At 36.7% G+C, this 23,838-nt stretch overlaps 1 protein-coding gene across 4 annotated transcripts in view; it reads left to right on the top strand.

The window, feature by feature from the left end:
• Positions 1-564: 564 nt before the first annotated feature.
• The window catches only part of Mical (Molecule interacting with CasL), a 79,472-nt gene continuing 56,198 nt past the window's right edge, over positions 565-23,838 (top strand). For all 4 annotated transcript variants that reach the window (XM_028178932.2, XM_028178949.2, XM_028178941.2 and 1 more), the window contains exons 1-2: positions 565-687; positions 1,051-1,150. The gene's annotated coding sequence lies outside the window, so the exon portion shown is untranslated. The remainder of the gene's footprint in view (positions 688-1,050; positions 1,151-23,838) is intronic.

Consider the following 23,838-nt stretch of genomic DNA (forward strand, 5'->3'; position numbering starts at 1 on the left):
TCTTTTTCTCGTTCTATAGTCAACGCTTAGTTTCTTTAGCCTTTTTAAAAGACCATTCTGGAAAGTCGAATAGCAAAGTTTGTGTAGATTGTTCTATATTGTTATTATGGCGTTTGGTTATCATCTCAGAAAGTGCACAAGAGAGGGAAAAATGAAACAAAGTTGCTGGACGTGACCCACCTAAGTCTCAATAAATTCCTACCATATTACTTGGACGTGACCTCATTTCAAATCAACATTTCATTACATTCAATTTTTGTATTTATAGCATTTAAATAATAATTGAATATATTTATAAGCTCGACCCTAGCATCGATAGAATCGCACGAAACCAATTGCCATACGAAAAAGGGGAGGAAGGTCTTTTCTCGAAGAGAGAGAAAACGAGAACATTATGAGTATTAAACGTTGCTAAAGAATCACGACGTTTTTTGATGATTTCTTAAGTGAACAAAATATTTGTTTTTTTTTTACCTTTACGAATTATTTGTAAACTCTATTGATAATTTCAATTGAAATTTCGTGTTTAACTTTACTTTTTGAAATCGATTTATACAATCGATATAACAGGATTCAATCTCAGACATCGCGGTGCTCTATTCAGCTCAACAGTTCTTCGTAGAGAAAAGAAGCAATGGTCGGTTGCGTCGCACGGGGAGTGTTTATAAAATTTTAGTTTCATATCAGGTTAGTATGGTTTTTGTTTTATCAATGTAAAGATAATTGCGTATTGAAGCACGATAAGTGTTTTGTTTCGTGACGTAATAAGTGTTCAACATTCATGAGCGCGGTAACAATAGACATCGCCGTGTTCTAATTCGCGTACGAGTTGAATTTCAGTGTTGAAATTATTTTATTTGTTGTTACAAAATTCTGTGTCGAAAAATATTTGCTTCCTTTAAATGTTATTATCTTTCTAAATTGCCATGAGAACGTGAAACGAGCTAAAAGTTTTGTTTTTTCTAAAATTATCGTGGGTACATTCACCTATCTCCGTCCGTACCACTTTCTGTTGTTATTAGCGCACTGAATATAAATTTATCTGTGTAGTTGAATAAAATTCGGCTTCGGTGTTGCTGCGAAGAGACTAAAGTTCAAGTCCCATTTCCGCTTCGAGGAGGTAAAAGGAAAATAATCCATCAATCGCATGGTGAGTACGTTCCGCCTGAAAGAAATCTAACAATAATATTGACTTTGGTGATAATAATAACAATTTTATGTGCACAAGTCGTGTATATGTAATAAGTTTTAAAAATCTTATCAAATATATACTTTAGTTTGTAGAAAAAAAAACGCTATTAGAATTGATGCTCTCATAGGCTTAATAAGACAGAGTATATTAAATATTATTTAAAAAAAGGTGTTATTGAAAACCTTGAACCAGAATTAACCTATTTCATTGTTGAAAATCACATATCTTGCTAACTAACGAATGGATATGCTAGGTTTTCCTCGGGTAACTCATTGTTTTGCTATTTAACAAACAATGTTTGGAGCATACTTATTATCAAAAATATACCATAAATTACTTATAATTACAATGGTCTCACTAATACAATATTGAAGAGCATAAGCACATTACACCATTGATTCCAATGCCTGTTCAACATAGGTGAAAGCTTGCCCATATATCAAGTGGCTCACAATTTAAGTATATATTTTAGCTCATGAACACATTGGATGTAACCCAATGAGTTTGTTGAGAGTATTCATCACAGTTAGATGTTTAATATAATTTATTTTGGCCATGATCATTTCAAATTCTTTGATATTGTTGGAAAGCTTTGTACACGAAGTTATGGTTTCTGTTAGAGGTAGGATCAAGTTATCTAAATGTTATTGGTTCACAAACTTGTAATATCTACAGGCTCTGGTAGCAATGCGGTAACCATACCATGGTGGTCAGCGTGTCAAATATAGCATATACCAGCACTAAAGCTGTCGCATTAGTGGAAGTACTGTGATTTTTTTATTACCAATCTTTTTATTACGGCTCATCTCATGGTAAATAATTACCGTCAATATCAATATCAATTTTTTTTTGTTTTCACTAAATTTATCTCTAACATAACATCATTTGTAATAATACTTGTACATAATTGTAAATGTTTAATTTAGACATTGTTTCAATTGGACAGCCTGATTAGTTTATTTTGGTTTAACAGGTTTACTGATAATTCCTTAACAATTTACAAATCACAATGATAGAAATTTATTCAATAGATTCATTTAAAGTGAAAATAATTTTGAATTAAGAATTTACAAATACCACAAAATAATTTGCAAACATAGAATAATTAAAAATGTTTCATCATACACACAGTACTCCTATTACAATTAGACATGTTGATTGTTTTTTGATGATTGCTAAAGTTGACCTCAATAAAATAAACCAATCGAATCAATTCATTCTAGTACTATTTTTTATTGCCCAATGCTATGGTCTAAAACGTGGATATCACTGATAAGCGATTTTTTTTACCTTAATTTTCAAATTACATAAGTTTTTATTGCCGTGCCGTATAGTAAAACAAACATTATTATTTTTTACTTTCTATTGCTGGCATGAAGTGTCGCGAAAGTGTTAAGCTCCATTTTCACCACTGTGATGATTGAACAATTTCTTTAATTATGGCAGTGTTCAGACCTAAATTGCTCATTCTGGTGTGTGTGGCAATTGTATTAGGACCCCTAAACTGGCGGAAACTTAACGATCTCCTTCATCTTCTAGCGCTCGCACAAGCCAAACACAGTGCACACAATCCAGCAATTAGACTCGTAATCTATCGCTCCAATTTTTTCTCTGCTCTGAAGTGTCCCGCACTGTGGTGAAAACGCGTCTTAACAGAAAGGCTCTAGTGTTTTTTTTACTACCTTTTCTAGTAACGTCGAGGGGTTATACTAGATTCGCAGAACGAGTAGGTGAGCTCACGGGGCTCTAAATTGACGACGTTGCTAACATGAGCCCTAGCAAGAGTAGTGCGTCACAGAATCTACCACCGCATCGGAAATGCGACCCAGTGAGAAGATCCGGTGAGAAATTCAGTGGGCCGTGTCTGTGGGTTAATTTACTCGTCGAGTCCTTCGACTGGTTCGCCGAGAACGATGACAGGTGCTTGATGTACCTAAAAGCACCGTTGGTGGATCGGGAGAATCCGAAATGACGTGGGCTCTAGTGGCTCAGTCATGCGTGTCTCTGAAAGGTTAGATTATATATTCGGGGATTTTACTGCTCTATATGGTCATATATGATAGACGGAAACTACCAGTATAGGGCTGCTGTTTCGCTTTGCGACACTTATGGGTAAATTTGCCGCCAACCGCCTTGAGATATGAGATCGAAGTCTCAATTGTATAACGGCTGTGCCTCCCTTCAAACAAAAACGTATGAACGGTACGCCAAAGAAACAAATGAGATAGTACGTAATACTTATGCGACCACCCAATAACCCCTTTTTTTTCGGGTATGGGGGCGAACCTCCTACGAGGTCCTCGCGCATAAGGGGCGCGCGGGGTATGTGAGACTCAACGATCTGCATGGTGTTGTGAGTAGACCGCGGGTCCAAGGATTTTAGGGCCCACCCACTAAACGACTCTCCTGCACTCTTACACACAACGTCCGATCCTCTCCAGGGTCAAAACTCGGATGAGGTAGGGGGGTTACCGCGGTCAACACTACAACCAGACGACGCGGCTCACCCCAATGACGCCCAGCCGACAGAGCCTTCGACTCTCAAACGTCGGCCGTCTCGGTACGGCAGCCCGGGCCGCCCAACCCCAATAACCCCTACCACCGGCAATTACGCGCTTTTTTTTTCTTTTTTGTTTTACGAAATTATTTTCTAAAATCAAACAGCGTTTTCCCCGTTGCAGCTTTTTGGGAACACACGCGTTATATGCGTTAGAAACAGTCGTACCGGCATGCGGGATTTTAACCCCGGAATCGATCGATACGTGTACATCGGGCGACTAACCGGAGACCATTAAAGCGAATGGGTTTAAAGCCAAGTGTATGTGGTTTCGGATAGCACCCTTGCTTGTTTGTTGAAGCACGTTAATAGATAGCAGCCTAAACTGCACGTAAATGAGATTAAGACCAGCTACTGGTAATAATAGTAACATTCTTGGCTTAGTGTTCAATTAAAATATAATAATATCACAGCATCGCCTTACGTATGTATAGAAAAATACTTACATATAATATAATCATAAATACAAATAAACGAGAGATTTATTATTGATATTATTGAAAATCAACATTATTTACACAAATAAACATAGTTTCATGATTTGGCATTTGACTCATTCGATTTATAATCTCTTAAGGAATAGATAACTTATTTAAGAAATGATTTAAATATTTATATAGTAGTGTACTATCGGAACATGTGGAAGACGGGGCGTCAGGTGTACTGGGCAATAAGCCAACTTTTCGGCAATATAGCGCTTCGCTGTGATGACTATTCCTCGCATCTCATCATTGTATTTCGGATGGATGACTAATGTATAATTATAACTATTTCCTGACATGCACTTTCCTATATTATAGAGGCAATGACACAACGCCTTATGCCAGCGAACGAGACGAAAGAAGAAAAAGTAATAATAACATGCTATTTTCATGTATTGATAAAGCTTCATAATATGATTTAAAACGCTCAATCCCGCATTTTTTTTTATTTATTCCTTAGATGGGTGGACGAGCTCACAGCCCACCTGGTGTTAAGTGGCTACTGGAGCCCATAGACATCTACAACGTAAATGCGCCACCCACCTTGAGATATAAGTTCTAAGGTCTCAAGTATAGTTATTAATAACGTTAGTTTTTAAAATATCCAATGACGTTTTTCATATCATAAGCGAGTCTCCGTCAAGGCTGCAAGAACAGTTTCACCCAAAAACAAATTATACGAAAAGCCACGATTTAAATTTTTTACTTTGATCGGCCAAAAGAAGTACAAAAATTATGGTACTCAATAACAATATCTCGGAAGCTTCAGCTTTGATCGGTCGGCTTAAACAGTTTCTATAATCATAATTATCTTTCATTAGATACGTCTGTTTGTCGAGTCCCGAGTCTAGGTATATCAAATCTTAGATTGAAATTGAGTTTTACAGAAAATAGCGGAAAATAAAGAATTAAGAGGAAGTAGTTACTGATGTACTGATTTACTGGTGGTAGGACCTCTTTTACTGGTGGTGGGGCCTCTTGTGAGTTCGCTCGGGTAGGTACCACCACCTTGCCTATTTCTGCCGTGAAGCAGTAATGCGTTTTGGTTTGAAGGGTGAGACGGCCGTTGTAACTATACTTGAATGAATATAGAATGCATATCTCCAGGTGGGTGACGCATTTACGTCATATTAGATGTCTACAGGCTCCAGTAACCACTTAACACCAGGTGGGCTGTGAGCGCGTTCACTCATCTAAGCAATAACATAAAAAAAAAAACATGTGTCATGGTGACAGCTCACCTTCAGATGGATTTTAGAATCGTATGCCCTAGAATATGACCTTTTTACAGCAAGATTTGAGTACTTCTGCAAGAAAATTTGAGCACCTCTAACAACCAAACTGCATGCTGTCTGGATTGGACTAAATTTGAAAATTATTTTAAAATTGGAAGTTTGATCTAAACAGTAATTATAATTTTGTTTGGAATACGCTTAGCTAATATGATCGTTCTGGATCTCGCCCGTTGAGTTAACGAGAATTACACTCCCGCATTGTTCTTCATTGAGGCTCATAAACAAACACACAAAAAAAAATTACACAAACAATAAGAAGTATAAGCGCCGTTACATATGTCACTGCACGGTACAATCGTAATTAGGATCAGTCCAATCTCGAATCAAAGCACTAAGGTCCAACATGTTATAAATACGAACACAACAACAACAGCTTTTTAATATTTTACCCAGAAATTAATGTAACGATATTTTAGAAAATAAAAATTAATATTATTAAATACTGAATTTAAAACAAATCTGTTTCCGTTTGTATCGCCTCTGACTTCACCGTTCTATGTATAGTGCGCAAGGGCGGATCCAGCTTTGGTGCCAGGAGGGGGTCACATAGTCATGGTCAAGTCAAGAACTTATAATTTAATTTTGATAACAATAGATACAAGTAAAAAGTAGGTATTTTATTATAAGCACATTAAAGGTATAAAGAAATTTTAGTTTTTTAACTTAGAACTATGTTATGATATGTTGAAGTTTAGTCGTTCCGATTCCGATTGAGGTTAGGATTCAATCTGAGGTTAGGCCTAGCTAGACGTTACGTAGTCGACAAGCGCGCGCGAGTGTGGCGCGGTAAAATTCAAATTTTCGATGCGTTCGTTCCCAAACATTTGCCATCATACAAAGTTATTATATTATATTAAATTAATTAAGGAGCAATATAAGGAGCAACAATATACCTAGTCTTGCCATAAATACTGATACAAAGGAAAAAAAATATTCTATTGCAAATAACATTTATTACTTTTACAGTGTGTTAGTTTAATACATAAATATAAAACAATTTAAAGTATAAAAAGCTTATTCGAAGTGGTCTCCATTGACTGCAATACAGTCCTTTAAACGTTGAGGCCAGTTATCAATAGAAGCACGCACTCTTTCTATGGGAAAAATTTTCACTGCTAATCGTGCGGATTGTTTTAGGGACTCCAAATTATCATGGCGTTTAGAGCAAGCCGTACTCTCTAAAACTGACCATAAATCATAATCCAGCGGATTAAGATCGTGACTAGACGACGGTCAGTCTTCAGCTCTGATGAAGTCCGAAACGTTCGTTTCCAACCAAGACTGCGTAGACCGAGCTTTATGACCTGGCGCCGAGTCTTGCTGGAAGGACCATTCTTGATTATTGAACATGGTGTTGTTAAGGGGCTTCACTACCTCCTCAAGAATGGTATCTTGATACACTTGTGCCGATGTTTTGATACCTATTTCCCATAAGTATGGCTCAGTCACTCCTTCATAGCTAATACCCCACCAAACCATCACTGAAGTCGGATAGTGCCCACGTTGCACTCTGTCGACTAATTGGGAAGCTTCCTTAGAGCTTTGAGTATAAATATAGTCATTTTGTTTGTTAAAATGTTGCTTAATTGTAAAAAATTTCTTATCCGTAAACAAAAAATTTCTATGACCTCCCTTTGCGTACCGTTGCAGTATTGTTTCGATTTTACCACCCTATTCTCTTTTAAACTATCAGTTAAGAAAAGACCACTAGGTCTCTTAAAGGCTGCAAGTCTTAAGTCATCTTTTAAAATACGCGACATGGTTCTAGGTGCTATCTTCATCTCCCGAGATAAAATCTTTTGCTTTCGGACAGGATTTCTTCGAATTCTTTCCCTTACTGCTTTGACCACCTTTTTCGTACGAACACTACGTGGACGGCTAGATATTTTTCTGTCACAAACAGAGGAGTGAGGAGGTCTCATTGCACCTATTAATAGCCCGGTACACAAACATTTTACTAATACCAAGCGTATGAAGAGTTTTAAAAATTGCATTTGGCTCCATACGTACTTTGCGTAATGCAATCACAGCGATTCGGTTTTCTTTATCACCCCACTCCATTTTAATATCGCAAAATATTGTACAATGCATTAGCGCCAAAATGAGAAAACTCAATGAGCAATCATATAAAAATGATAGATTCCAAATTCAAATGTAATATTTTGTTTATTTTTAATTGTAACAGTATTTATGGCCAGACTAAGTATTGTGTCCTGAAATCATTATGTTCAATATGTGGTCCACCTAGGTTCTGGAACCAGCTCAGGGGGGGGTCATGACCCCCATGACACCCCCCTGGATCCGCCCTTGATAGTGCGAATGTGGGAGATTAACTTGATATAAAACAGATTTCAATTGCCTACGCACTGTTTGTGGTGCATGCGAACCTTGAGTTAAAAGTACTTAAAAGAGACTAAAAAAGAGTAATTTGGATTTATTTTTCGATGTCTTTAAATAATTATCATTCACGAGTATTTAAGTTAAAAAAATAATCGTAATGGCTAAGTCTAATTGGGCTAATTGGGCCGTCTCTGAACAGAATTTTAACTCGAAAACAATTCGTTGGTAGCGATTCGTCTCAACTATTTTACAGCTTAAGTTTTAAAATTGCCTATGCAGGGAATGTGCTGTCAACTTGACACTGAGCAGTCTGGGTCGATCGTTGACATCAGCAATTCAGGTCACAGCAAAGAGACTCCAGTGAAGCAGACCCCTTTTAAATTTCGTTTTTAGAAAAAATGAGTGTTCATAGCGCTCAGTCAACTCGTCAATTCGTCTCAGACGTGATAAACTATGATTACGCATAGTGGACATACACATTGGTTTCGGGTGTTGGGGATGACATTATCCCGGTAATAAGTCATAATAAGTAATAAGTTCAAAGTTACAACACGCAGCTTTCTGCCTACAAGAGTCAAAATCCATCGAGTGTTTAAATAAAATAAAAAAAACTGTATTGTACTTTTTATCCAATTTAAGCGAATTACGAAATTGCAGCCTTCGAATCTCGACGTTTTAATGGATTAAAATTAATTTCGTGTCAAGCTTTCATTAAAATAATTACAACTAACTACACGAACACGTTTCGGTGTCAAACTTATGTTTCCCGTGACTAAAATGGCAATTTAATGGGTCATAGCTCGTGGCTACGTAGCTGTCTGTTGTGCAGGACTCTGTCGCACATAAATAATTGTGAATGTATCAATAAATAGGCAAAAACAAATAGTAAGTTCAAAACTTTTATATCACGTCTTGTACGTCAAAATCGATATTTTCGTTTTTTAGTAGTAGAGCCAAAATTTAAACCTCATCAAAAAAGAAAATATTAAAACAAAACTATTAAGTGCTAAACGACACCGAAGAGTCGAATATGACAACGAAAACTGTGTAATGTATTAGTAACGTCGGGAATAATACACTGAAAAAATAAATTAGATTAAAATATAAAAATAGATTTAATTACACGAGTACATATTATGTACGACTCGCGAAAACCGAAGAAAATATTAGAAGCGTTAATGTTAAACACAAATCGAATCGAATTCTGATATATTAGTGAGTATGGTTGTATTGCGCGGAATAAGTAATTATCTATATATTAATACGTGAAGCAAAAAACTTTGTAACCCTTTTTTCGAAAATTGCGCGGATGGAGGAGTATGAAATTTTTCACACTTATAGAGAATATAAAGAAGGAGTGCAGAATGTTAATATTCTTTTAAACCATGCACAAAAAATACATTAAATCAATTATAAAAAAACATTACACACACTACCATTTATTTGACACAGGCACGCATGCATACTACATATTTGTTTATTGTCAAAATTAAATTCTTCTTGTTTAAATAATTTCGTCATACGGATCTTTGGACATAAGTAGATGGTGAAAAAACGCACATTATTTTAATACCCTTGAACTCAAAATAACATTGTTGGTCCCGAATAATATCATAGTAATGTCATAACTTTTGATGAATTCACAGTTAAACTACCATTTAATATAATTTTACTCTGACCTTGACGGTGACCATAGGACAAGAAGTACATCAATGTCGCTGCCCACATCAAAGATGATAGTTAAGAATCGAGGTCGTGGTTTTTTTGTGTGGCATTTGAACAACGACTGTCCTGTATTTTTGTTCGGAACGCGTAATTGCTGTACGGTCGAAATAAGCTGCACAGCTCTCCAGGCCCGTGCAAATAATATCAGATCTTTTTTAATCTGTACTAATATACTAACTAATATATAAATCTACAGTGGTTTTTACGGATGTTCCATTATAAGTACTGAAACATGCGTCCGACTGACTTGGTATCCATGTAGAAAATACATGTACTTAATGGATAGACTAATATTTATATGAGTGTTGGACTCCCTACACCAGTTGCGGGGGCGTTAATGATGAGAATTTTTGTGGGGGTGAGAAATAATAATGTTAATTTTTAACTGCCTAGCGAAGCGGATGGGTATAACTAGTAATTGAACTTTTAGCATCTCCGTATCTTCTGAGCTATATCCGGACATGCTATGATGTTATAAGATCCTCTAGGGACCTTTATCCGCATTCATCTATTCTTGCGCAATTAATCTATACTATAATAATATTATAAAGAGGAAAGATTTGTTTGTTTGTTTGTTTCGAATAGGCTCCGAAACTACTGGACCGATTTGAAAAATTCTTTTTCCATTAGAAGCCGACAAAGCCCTGATGAACATAGGCTACTTTTTTTTTTTTTTTTTTGTTTCATGTATGTTTTAATGTTTCCGAAGCGAAGCGAGGGCGGGTCGCTAGTTTCCAATAAAGGCATATTGCGGTGACAAATTAATGCTGTGACACGTCAGTTCCAGAAGGAACATCTTCATGACGTAAACAAGATTTAAAAATAAATTCAATCCCTTTGCGTTCATAAAACTTAAAAATTTTACCATCGCTATTTCTTAAGGAGTCATACATAATTATCATCAGCCCAGAGTCGTCCACTACTGGACTTCTCCTAATTTAGGCCACTAAGTCCATTCTCCTTATAAGTTCCACCAATATGATATGATTGACCTAAATATTAATTGTTACGTGGCCAAGTGTCATTGAACCATGTATTTAACAACATGTTTACACAGCTGGCTATTTTAAATGATGGATAGTGCTTCACGGGAGTTAGTTCTTAAAATACAACGCTTTCGTGGACCTACGCATGTTCTGCGCTCTCCTAAACGATGATACCGAATTCGCTCATCTCGCAATACGAAATTAGCGTTCTCGTTTAGAAATTGAAATGTTGAATTATACCTTTGAATACACCTTAAGATAAAAAAAAAAATTAATGATATATTACTATAGTGTTCAGAAAAGTTCGAAACCTTAAATCCGGTTTGTAATTATTGTCCAATTAGATTTCCAAGAATGTTTGATGACGTCATCTTTATTAAAATTCAGACATGTGAGAGAGATACCAAGAGGTTCATACAACGTATACACACCCACTCTTCCTTAAGAATGGGCGTGTACCCACTCCTTCCGTAATCATTGCTGCATCACTTTAATTCTAATTCTAATTTGTTACTTTTTTTTTATATAATAGAATTCCTTTTTTGATTCAACTTAAGTCATATTTTACTAAAAGATTTATCTCCATCTATACGAGTAATGGGTATTGCTGATGATTGGGCTGGTTGGATGATTGGATTGATTTTTTGGTTAGAACGGTCGCGAATCCGGGTTCAGCTGGGAGGAGTAGAATTTGTCAACAAATTCTCGAATGCCTCTGGAGGCTTGTCAGCTTGAATCGTGACCCATCGAGAAGATCCGGTGAGAACTCAGCCGACTGACTTTATGGATCAGGTTTCAAGTCGGGTCGCAGATTATTCGGTGACGCTAACCATGAGGCGATTTTCATAACGCATCGTCTTATCGTAAGTCAAGCTCATCCGGTATTAAAAGGTTACCGACCAGTAGACCAAAACAGTGAATGCCGCTACCGACTCAGTGAGACTTGGGAGAAGAAACCTTTTTTTTTGTTGTTTAGTAAAATGCGTTCATGGAAATCAATTAATGAGTGTTTGTAGTTTGCTTGTTTTGTCATCTGTTATGCGTTCACTCGTCTTATATCCCATCGAGTTGAAACCCTGTAGTTATATGTAGTTGGCATAAAGTATATATACCTAAGTTATAAGGAAAATTTCTAACGATGTACGAGAGGTACATGCGCGAATCGTCTCCAGAAATCATTGTAGTCTACAATGATGCGTGCGGTACGTCTTTTTCTGTGTTATTATTATTTGTACTATGTGTCCACTGAAAACGTGCACGTAAATAAATAACACCGATGATGATAATACGCTGTGAGTCACGCTTTGTTGGAGTAAATCATTGTTTACAAGATGACTCCAAAGTTTTTATAGTTGTTTCTTATCTCGATTTAAAAATTAAACGTGAGATAATTTTACTATCTATAAAAGATTTTAAATAAGAATTACTTCTTTTTAGAAGAATTTAATTACAGTTTTTATTCATATTTTTTGTATCTTGATTAAATTGCATGAATCGTGACTGAATGATAATCTAGCTGGATATATTTATCTAACATTTACATAATAATATAAAATGGCACTAGTATGCCAAACATCTACGTTCTTTACGACTCTGTCCTTCGGTTAACCGAAAGTCGATATTCTATTAGTATTCAACCTTATTTATACACACACACAAACTTTAGGGTCTGTCTAGGGATTCCTAAAATTCAAAATAAAACGTTGCTAGGTACATACATATATATGTCTATACATATGTGTAAAATGATTATTTCATTGCGTATGTACGCATTAACAAATTTTCAAATATCAGCTGAACCTTGGGATCTTATTGAGACTATTTACAGTTTTTGTGATATATTTCTTAAAATTATTTACCTTCTGTTGTTAACTCACTCTTGAGCGTTAGTTTTCGACTGTCCACGCTTTTACTCACGAACCGACAGAGCTGCATACTTAAAAATTATGTTTGCAATTGGCACATGCCGGTGTACCATTAAGGATATTCATTTTGAGCTGTTTGGTGGTACTTGGTGAGACTGTATTCATTAGGTATCCAAATATTCGGAATTTCCCTATATTTTCCTATGTTTTTTCAACTGAACTTGCACTATTTTACTCGACAAAATCATAAGTCTGCTTTCTAAAATAGCCGTTGTTAGGAAAACGTTCCAAATTCCACACCGCAATCGTTTAAATATACGATTACGCTACCAACTTAGTAACAATGGTATTATTTATATCTGGCATAGCGAACTGTTTGTAAATACATTCAAGCAATGTCTTCTTTGTACTCCTAGTATTATTAGTACGCCGAATATGGACGGACACTCGTGCGTATTAACGGAATGTGTGCCCTTTCTCATTAGGTGTAGTGCGTCGGCGGAATGCATACGCGGTTCTTTGTTCTGCTGCCTTATCTGCGCGCTTCTGCACTATTGTATACTGCGGGCTATTTAAATTTTGCTCACACCAGATATGGCATTAAGCGCCCAGTATTCTTCAAATATTCTTGATGCTGTCTGATCGGTTGTGTCAGCAACATACCGAAACAAGCTTATAAAGAGCGGAAAAATAATATGCTTCGTTTTTTTCATGAATACCGAGCAAGGCTTTGTTGTTCTACACCCACGATTCAAAGAAAAGCTTCAATGAACCTTTGATGCGTGTGTTATCTTTCTAGACAAAGGTATACTAAAAATGGTTAAGCATGTATCAGACAGGATCGGGTACGGTCATAATGGAATATTTTTTTGCATATCCTGTACTCTTTTCAACTCGTTGCGCGCTGATGTGTAATTATTGATTATGATTAAAACGTATCATCACGTTAAGTCGGATCCTGTACGTCATCGGCCTTGCAAAGTGATTGTTTATTATTATACACCACTGAATTATGTCAGAGCTGTGTATCGTGTTTCTTAAATCTTGCATCTAGTTTATTAGATAATTTGATAAATTGAATTGTATGTGTTAATGTTTATAAGTCGACGTTTTGTTGTCGTGTCTTGCCTCTGGACCTGAGTTGTGTTTTTTATTTATTCGTATTCAGAGGTTCTTCAACAAGTATTGTCCCCGATTATTATTACAAACGTATCATCTTATGAATGCCGCCACATGTCCTCGTGAAACTGGAAAAGCCTGGCCAGCAGTACATATTTAAAAAAAAAAAATTCTTATTTTGAATGGTAAATTCATAAACTTTTGCAAACAAACAGTCTTTATCTATCACAAAGGTCTGTTATGCGTTCCGTTCTGATATCGATATTGCAAAGCACTTTAAAGTTTCTGATGTCTTATGTAGTAAGTAGCCGAGTAATTGCTAACTAGCCCTTATGGCAATGCAATTGAGTCGAATTTCGATCAAGGAAGGAGATCGATTGCAGTTACGTTGCGATTCGGTTACCAATCTAAGCCCACTTTCTATCTCAAGTTTACCATAGCCTAGTAATCTATAAAACACTTATTTTTTTTAAAACAATTTCCGCTTGACAAGATTTGCGCATTGCACGCAATGTATGCTAACGTGTGATGTAAAACTCAGGAAAGAAATGCGTAAACCGTGTTATTAAAACAATAAGTGGTACGACATTGTGTAACATCTACTGCGGAATATGTAAGTTTTAATTCTATTATACAATTCTACTAGAGTTACATGTAATGTCTGAACTAGCGAAAGTTGGTTTCATTGGACTGTACTCTACTGGTGGTAGGACGTCTTGTGAGTCCGCACAGGTAGGTACCACCGCCCTGCCTATTTCTATAGTGAAACAGTAATGCGTTTAGGTTAGAAGGGTGGGGCAGCCGTTGTAACTATACTGAGACCTTAGAACTCATATCTCAAGGTGAGTGGCGGCATTTACGTTGTAGATGTCCATGGGCACCGGTGACCACTTAACATCAGATGGGCCGTGAGTTCGTCCACCCATCTAAGCAATAAATAAAATATGTTACGGTTATATTTTTTTATTATTCGTTATCCTGGACCAGCTTTACTCGTAGTTTCCTGGTATTAACCGAGGCTCAGAAGCTATAAAAAACAAAATGCCTGACGCCGCCCACCAGTGGGGTAGAATAAAGCAATTGCATTGAAAAAATTGTCACACAGACCAATTCGAACTCAGAATGCATTACGTTTTCATACAGAAATAGATAATTCCCGTAAAACTCACCGGCGGTAATTAAAAAATATAAAACGGTCAATTCCAGCGCGAACTCACGTTTACGTGGTTCCGTATAAATGTGATAAGTACGAGAAAGGTCGTAAATTGGCAATTTTTTCAATAGTGCACTTTGAGATTCGGAATGAGTTTTTTAGTACGTTCCGCAGTACTGACCTAAAACGGTTGTGACGATGGGTGAGAAATATTAAACACGAAGCCGTAAATTGCGTCCACAGTATGACTAAGACGAGCGCTTAACTTGACAGGTTTTAGCGAGTTAGCGCGCGTTCTTTTCAAACGTTCTTAAACGTACGTGTCCAACTTTCGTGCTAAGGCGAGAAGCGACCCTATTGGTGGTTGGATGGATATCGAAGTACATAGTTCGTTCTTATCGGTCGACTTTGCCTGGTTTTAAATACTTCGTTGTATTGTATTAATTCAGGTATACAGAAAGTTACTAATATTTGACAAAACTTGGGTCAACAACTCCCATTTTGGGATAAATATGAAAGCCTCGTCCATTGTTTGCATTAATTTCAATGAAGCACACTCGCTACTGCCGCTGCCTAAACTAATAGCACATGTAAGTCATTGTGGACGCGCATATAAGCTGTAGTGTTACGGGACATGTTTCATATAAGACGATTAAAACTTCAATCACTTCTCCGCAGGTGGGCGGCAACATTCAGGTCCTAATTCTTAGGTTAGATAACTACTTACTTAAAACTAGTGAACTCTCCTATTCATATGGAACATTAAAAATATTAGAAAACTATAGGGTTCTCCCCTTTTTTGCGCAGACTGAACCCTAACAAGTCGGTAGTAAGACTGCATTCATAATGTAAATATCAGCGCTGGTATCGCGTTTCGAAGGTTGACGAGCCTTGCGGTATTTTCGCCGCCGCGAACTAATTCTTGAACTTGACTGAAGTACAAAGTAAACTCGAATAATGGTAGGTAATATGGTATGGTAGGATGTGTTATTGCGATGGCAATAAGAAATAGCTATTTAAAAATGGTTAATCATTTTACAGTACGATTTTTTTTTATTAGCCAATACTAATCGTAATAAACTACTGTATACTGGTTTTGGAGTGATAAATTATGCAAAAAATAAAATGATTATGTATTTAAATAAAAATAGTTTTTATCGTCTTTCGCCAGGTTCATATGCGGACCTACCGTGCTCACTTTGAGAACCTGCTCCCTCGTTTGTTGGGGGTGACCGGCGCGTTAACCTGGCTTCTCCTTAACGTTGGGGGGCCTGACCAGGCGACGCGCCGTCTCTATACAGGGGCGGTGCGATCAATGGCCCTATACGGGGCGTCCGTGTAGGGCCACAACGCACCATCGCGGTCAGGATCATCCGTGGTTATCGCACAATCTCCTTCGAGGTGGCGTGTGTACTGGCTGGGACACCACCTTGGGTCCTGGAGGCGGAGGCGCTCGCCGCTGACTATCAGTGGCGAGCTGACCTTCGTGTTGGGGCGTGGCGCGTCCCAGCCCCAGTGTGGTCAAAGCGCGGAGGGCCCAATCTCAGCGGTCCGTGCTGCAGTCATGATCCAGGCGGCTGGACGATTTTTCGGCTGGTCGTAGCACCGTCGATGCGATTCGCCCGGTCCTTGTAGATTGGATGAATCGTAACAGAGGACGCCTCACATTCTGGCTCACGCAGGTGCTCACTGGACATGGTTGCTTCGGTGAGCTCCTGCACCAGATCGGAGCCGAGCCGACGGCAGACTGTGCCATTGTGGTTGCGACTTGGGCACGGCGGAGCACACGCTCGTCGTCTCATTCTCCTAATTCTTAATTCGAGTACTTTTTGTGTTACTACACAGTTCATACTCAAATAAACTAAAACAAAGCGTCCGTAGTCTAAAGCATACGTTGCCCGGCAAGTGGGAACACAAAAAACGGATACACGATTATGCTACATGCAGTGAATTGTCATCTCAACAATTCGCAATTCTCTCGGCTGTTTCATTATTGTACAACTGCATCCAATTAAGACCGCGAATTGGTTAAATTAGAAACGTAAACAACTGAATACGGTTTTCATTATGTACATTATTCATTCGTACCTGACGCGTTACTTTTACTCTCGTTCTATGATGTGTCAACAGATTTCTTTGCCACAACCGTTCTAATGCCAATGTTGATTACGTATTATAGCGGGGCATTGTGAAAATTCGGAACAAATATATAATCGGCTTTCAAGCTTTCCTTTTTTTTATACGTACTTACAATGCTTAAGAATGGTACTCTTGTTGAGACAAATAAGACGATATCAGGATTTTTTGATTCCTGTTTGTCTTGGAACTCCAAAATAATATATTCCATTTATAGTTTTACCTCAGCGCTTAGCCAGATCCTTGTTTCAATGAAGTTTAATGATTGTACGTTTAACTATCTGCTTTCGAGTAGGAGTATTCGCCATCAACTAACCACCATGTCAACAAATTAAGTGTGGCTAATTAAATATAATGGAAATATTTGTTTACTACATGGGTGTATTTGTATCTAAGATCGTCATCGTCATTTGAATGCTCCTATTGGGTTTTAAACACCCTTTCATAAGCCTGACGTGTATTAAACCTACCTCCCTATGCAGTGGAGTTTTCACCAAAAATCAATAAAAAAAACCGAATGTTTTCATTTATATTACGGCTTGCTATTGGAGCGTGGTTTTAAGCATTCAAACTATGCTTTTTAATTTTTTAATTAAACAGTTATATGTGTGATTCATACAACCTTTTGTGGTAAACAGATACTGTTGCGATAGGTTTTAATAGTTAATGTAAACGCTTATCTTCAAATAGTTTGGAATGAATCATGAACAGATTTATATGAAAACTTTCTTTTTACAAAAAAGAAAGTGAAATGTGTTACAGGCTCACGAATACTGAAGTATATGTACGTAAAGACGTTACGTATAGATTTATGTTTTTTTAAACTAGTTCGCCTTTCGTAATACCGGCAATAAACGATACTTTTTATATATATGTATACGTATTCTTAAATATTTTATGTAGTTATATGTTTTGTATTGTGCAGTGTGTAGATCATGTGCAACACGATTAACTAACTTATTAAAATATTCTATTAGGTAATTGTGTGGGCCGTTGAAAATACAACAAAGTAAGTCAGATAAACCAGTTTTTGCTGGCTCCCCACTATACTTGGAAATTTAGTTTACCGATCTAAGTGGCTAATTATCTTATACATTTTTTAAATATGGTCTTTTAAATATTATACTAGTCTTTCTTCTTCTACTATTTAAAGGAATTGCATATATGTACATCGTCAATCTATTTCAGTCGAAATAAGACAAGACTTGCTTATACAACATTAATACAGAAATTAATATTATAATCTTCAGGGCTTCAAATTGAAAGTGAAAACTTTCTTCACTGTTTTCAGAATATAATAAATAATTATTTAAATGAATACAATTAATTAAATGTTTAAGATTTTTCACACAATATTTATAATACATTAAAGAGATAAGATTACATAGCGTGAAAATGTATAAATTATTTTATAGAAATTGACTAGATCCTTTAAACGACATGAAAGAAGTAAGGCTTTAATCTAGTGCGAAAGAGACAGCTCATAAAATGAAAATAATACAGACCAAATAAGCGAGTAATATATTTATAATTTAATGACACTTCGACACACTTAAATGTATTCAGGCATAAAGTTCTATGATTTAGGCACAAAGCAAGGGACGGTAATGAAAGATAGTTTGTGACTTAAAGTAAGATTTTGGCATTTATATTGTATACTAGTGAAACTCGTTCACGCTCCCTAGTAACTATCAGTAATAGTCTTAAAAATATTCCTGGAACCTCAATAGATAAATCCTTTCACACATACCTCTTACTGACAATTGAGAACACACGAAAAACATAACAGCCAAATCGGCTAAATCGCTCTAAAGCGATGCTCCCTCATTTACATACGTAGATTATTTACGCACCAAATATTAATACGGTATTTGATTAAAATGTTACAAAAGTAATGTATCTATTGTACGTAAATTCAATAAATATATTTTGTTTAAGTTGATGATTTCGACAGATGATGATCCATCTTCAGATATACCTCACGAGCGACTAAACGTATCGCGGTAGAGATATTTTCATAATTTCCCCTTTTTTCAAACTTCGAATGCTTCATAAATGAGCATCACAACAAATGACATAGCTAATTAATTCTCTTAATTTCGGACTGATTAATGTCGAAGTTGTAACAAGAATATTTTTACCGTTTAATTATAGCACAGGTGTTACGATTCGAACTGTTACGATCTTAATTGGAACATTGCTCGTCCTAATTTTGTCGGCAGACGAAATAGATCCCAGACTCGCATTTAACAAGTGAATGGACTTCGGTCTGTGTTTACCGAAACTGTTTAGTGAACTTTAATTTTGTATTTACGCCGAAGATCATGGGTGTAGTAGCTCGTCAAGTCAATATTTCTAAATGTTACCGAATAACATTGAGCTTTATCGAATATGAAAAAGCACATCCCTATTCATTGATTAAAATAACCTAAAGTCATTACAATAAAAGCTTCTTATTCGCGCTTCCTTCATTCGGGTTTTTCTATTCGCGGAATAAAAAAATCGGAGACTCAATTCCTATATAGTCGTGGCTAAAGATTTTTTTATTCTCGGATTTGATTGGTAAAATATTGATAAAAAGGTTTCCAATAAGTAGGTGTCCAACTGAATATCCTTTGTAAACGCGCTTTTCCATATTCACAGTTTCTGTGTTGAGTCTTGTTTGAGCTTTTACTGTTTTAAGGACAGTAAATAAGATAGAAGTCGAGTTTCATCGCTAATAATTCATTACGATTACAATAACTGACCAACTTACAAGACAGTTATTATTCAATTTATAATTCTGAATCGATACATTACAGTACCTACACGTATGTATATCTATCGATTAATGCGAAAGTACCGGGGTACGTAAAGCCAGGTAACCTTGTTGGAAGTGCGAACTATTTCCATGATAAAGGAATATAATAAGTTAATGTTGGTAGGCAAAAACACACTAGAGTAATTAACCTGTACTATTTTAGGTAACCATTTGTCTATTTCTGCTGCGAAGTGCGATGTGACGGTCACTATTCATTAATTAGTTATTAGTATGGTTGGTGATGACATTCATACTGTGGCTTCGGTGACTCCTTCAAAGCTGACCTACAAAAAGCGCTTCCTCCTTGCGTCGTATTCCTCACTGCTGAGGGTAGTGACCACACTTTTGTATCACTTTCGAAAGCACGATCTTTCTCCTTCTATTCTTGTCTCTGGCGGTGTAGAAGGCGGAAATTGAAAGCGTTAGAGTCTGCTTTCAAAATCAATGTTTCAAAAACGAATATAACGGAAACAAACTTCATCCTTCACTAACCCTCCAAAACCCTAACTATACTTGAGACCTTAGAACTTATCACAAGGTGGGTGGCGCATTTACGTCGTAGATGTCAATGGGCTCCAGTAACCACTTAACACCGGGTGGGCAGTGAGCTCGTCCACCCATCTAAGCAATAAAAAAAAAACTACGAAAAAATAGTACCCAATAGAAGAAAAATTGAAAATAGAAATAGTTGTACCTCCCTAACTATGCGTCAATTTTGGTTTGAACGTTATTCGTGAGGTCGGGTTTGGCTACAAGTTCGTTAAAACATAATGATCATACCGCACATAATTAACACATTAACGATGCCCTTAACCTTCCTAAAATAGTTTGCCACGTTCGTTCGGTGGCTAATGACTGGTGGCAATGGTATCGCGGTGCCAGGATTCGATCCCAGATACGATGTTAAATACGAAATATGCTTAGAGTTTACGTTTACTTATTTCTCGTATGTGTTTCCGGTATCCACGACACAAGACAAAGTACAATTGAACCGAATATTGATTATTTTTCAACGTATAAAAATATTTCCATTATCAATAAAAGTCTGGTTCCGATTATTTTTTTCGTTGGATCACTTTAGATTTACAAAGCTATTTTAATTTAAGCAATCCAATTTGTGTTACGTCTTTTAGTCAACAAAAATATGAACAATTTTGATGTTGAGTTAAAATTGATATTGTAGTTAACGATAATTGCTCCTGACTCACGACGAGCTTATCTTAATGCATAACTGAAAATCACTATACAATCGATTTAGCCATTGTGGAAACTGCCGAGCACAAACGCAGAGTCGTAATTATAATTCTGGTAAAAAAAAACGAAACATGAATAATTATGCTGGTGGTAGGACCTCATGAGAGTCCGCGCGGGTAGGTACCACCACCCTGCTTATTTCTGCCGTGAAGCAGTAATGCGTTTCGGTTTGAAGGGTGGGGCAGCCGTTGTAACTATACTTGAGACCTTAGAACTTATATCTCAAGGTGTGTGGCGCATTTACGTTGTAGATGTCTATGGGCTCCAGTAACCACTTAACACCAAGTTGGCTGTGAGCTCGTCCAACCATCTAAGCAATAAATAAATAAAAAATACATAGTAAGTTCTACACAGTACCAGCGTAAATCCTTTGTTGTTTGAAAGCCTGGAAGTTGCATAGGTTTCCTGCTCGTGATTGCTTCTTTCCAACTTCCGTCATCGGAAATGGCAAACATAATTTGCATCCATGGGAACTTCTGGCATGCACAGAATAGTTTGAATTTTATTCTTTGTTTTTTTTTTTTTGATTGGTATATTCATATATTACACGTTGTGGCGAATGGTTTAGTCGTGTGAACGACCGTGGTGTCGTAGGGAAGGCTAGCAACTGAAAATGCATAAGATTCGTTCGATAGTGAAAAGTATTAATTGAAATGCAAAACTGAAGTGCAATTTCAATACAATTATTAAACGACTGTCCCCGGAAATCAAATGCAAAATTTTTTAACCTTTCTTCAATCTTTATCAACATTGTAATTGGTTATTAGGAAGTTGAGAATCGCAAGTGAAAATAATTGAATACTAATTGGTATAATGCGAATTTTGAATAAAATATTACCATATTCTCATATCGTGAGCGCTTCGTCTGCCGGGTGACTCATGAGGCTTTAAAAATCCAAACTTATGATATACATAATATAAATGTAACTTAACTAAAGTAATATACTATTTTGAAGTAAGTTTTTAGGGGGGTGGGTACCTTGGTAGGTTAAATCGGCTCTATTTTGGTAGCGGTAGTTTAAATTCATTAAAATCGGTGTATGGTTATACCGATTTTAGCCATCAAATGTATTGGTGACTCATGAGATATTAAAAATCCAAACTTATGATATACATACTTAATATACATGTAACTTTATAACGATATTATTTTTAAGTAAGCTTTTACGGGGGTGGGTACCTTGGTAGGTTAAATCGGCTTTATTGTGGTAGCGGTAGTTTAAATTGACTAAAATCTGTGTATCGGCTATACCGATTTTAGTCATCAAAGTTATTCAGTTAAGAGATACCTATACTTTTACACTCATCGGTCTTGATGCTTCACTCGCCAGAATAACGGGTGTCGTTTTTTCAAAATTAAACGCATCTTTTCACTGCGACAGAAACGCACATTGTAAGTTGAAAAAAAATACAAATGTGTATTCATTAAATTTAAACTTTGTCCGAAGCACTTAAATGAATTACACACTCGTACATACGTTTAGTCACGATTCGTGATACGGATGCTACAAAGTCAAGAGAGGACTCGTTGACCGATAGACCTTAGCGACAGTGCAGAAACTTTACAGTCACTGCACTTGACAATCAAATTTGCATAATATATTATTTTTAAGTAGGCTATTAAAGTTTAAATGAAACCCAGACTTTATTAACATTAAATATGCGATAAGATAACAGATTTTTTTTATTACTTAGATGTGTGGACGAGCTTACAGCCCACCTGGTGTTAAGTGGTTACTGGAGCCCATAGACATCTACGACGTAAATGCGCCACCCACTTTAAGATATAAGTTCTAAGGTCTCAAGTATAGTTACAACGGCTGCCCCAGCCTTCAAACCGAAACGCATTACTGCTTCACGGTAGAAATAGGCAGGGTGGTGGTACCTACCCGCGCGGACTCACAAGAAGTCCTACCACCAGTAATTACGCAAATTATAATTTTGCGGGTTTGATTTTAATTTCACGATGTCATTCCTTCATCGTGGAAACGGATACACCGGATACACCTATTTACAAATATTTGTTTTTAAATTTAATGTCTTCTAGAAGTCTTTTTAACTTTTAACTACGTTTCTACGCTTCGTTCTGTTGCACGAAGGTTAACACGATTGATGCATATTGAGGGTTCTCTGCCAAATTTTAACGAACAGTCAACAATAACTGTCCAATACTCTATCTATACCTGAGGCACAAATGATTCAGGAACGCGAACACACAATAAGAGCATTCAATACTGAAGTTGTTGCGCGAATGAATTCATTATTTAATAAATCAATAAAGCGAATTGTCTTAGATAGACTAAAGCAAGCACGACAATTGTACGACTTGGCCTCAATCGCACCAGGATATCTTAATTGAAACAATAAGTCCCATCGCCCCGTCCTCGGCTTTGTAGCGTGTAAGATAATATAGTCTTGTTCCTTACACATTTACATGGTTATTTTTTAATAAGTCGCCGTTTAAAGAGTTGCTCGGGTCATTGAAATTTTTAGCGTTCGAGAACACCTGACTTACATGCAACTTTTAGAATTTGATATAGTGATAAATCGTGTAGGTACTTGTTTGGATTTGAATGCTGGACGTCGAAAATACAGCGTGAAAGAGGAGTGCACGCGGCAGAGATGCGAATGTTAAGATGGATGTATGACAAGAATGGATAAGATAAGGAATGAGTATATCAGAGGAAGTGTGAAAGTAGCCCCAGTAATTGACAAATTAAAGAGCGGACAGCTAGCGTGGTATGGACATGTGATGCATAGAGAAAAGATACTATGTGACTAGGAGATGTAAGGAAATGGTATTGCATTGTTGGAGGGGAAGAGGGCGACCGAAGAAGAAATGGATGGACTGTGTGAATGACGATATGAGAGAGAGAGAGAGGAGTGAGTGTGATGACGGCTGATAGAAGAGAATGGAATAGAAAAATTCGTTGT

Source organism: Bombyx mandarina, chromosome 01 (genome assembly GCF_030267445.1).
Source record: "Bombyx mandarina strain Sakado chromosome 01, ASM3026744v2".
Lineage (NCBI taxonomy): Eukaryota > Metazoa > Arthropoda > Insecta > Lepidoptera > Bombycidae > Bombyx > Bombyx mandarina.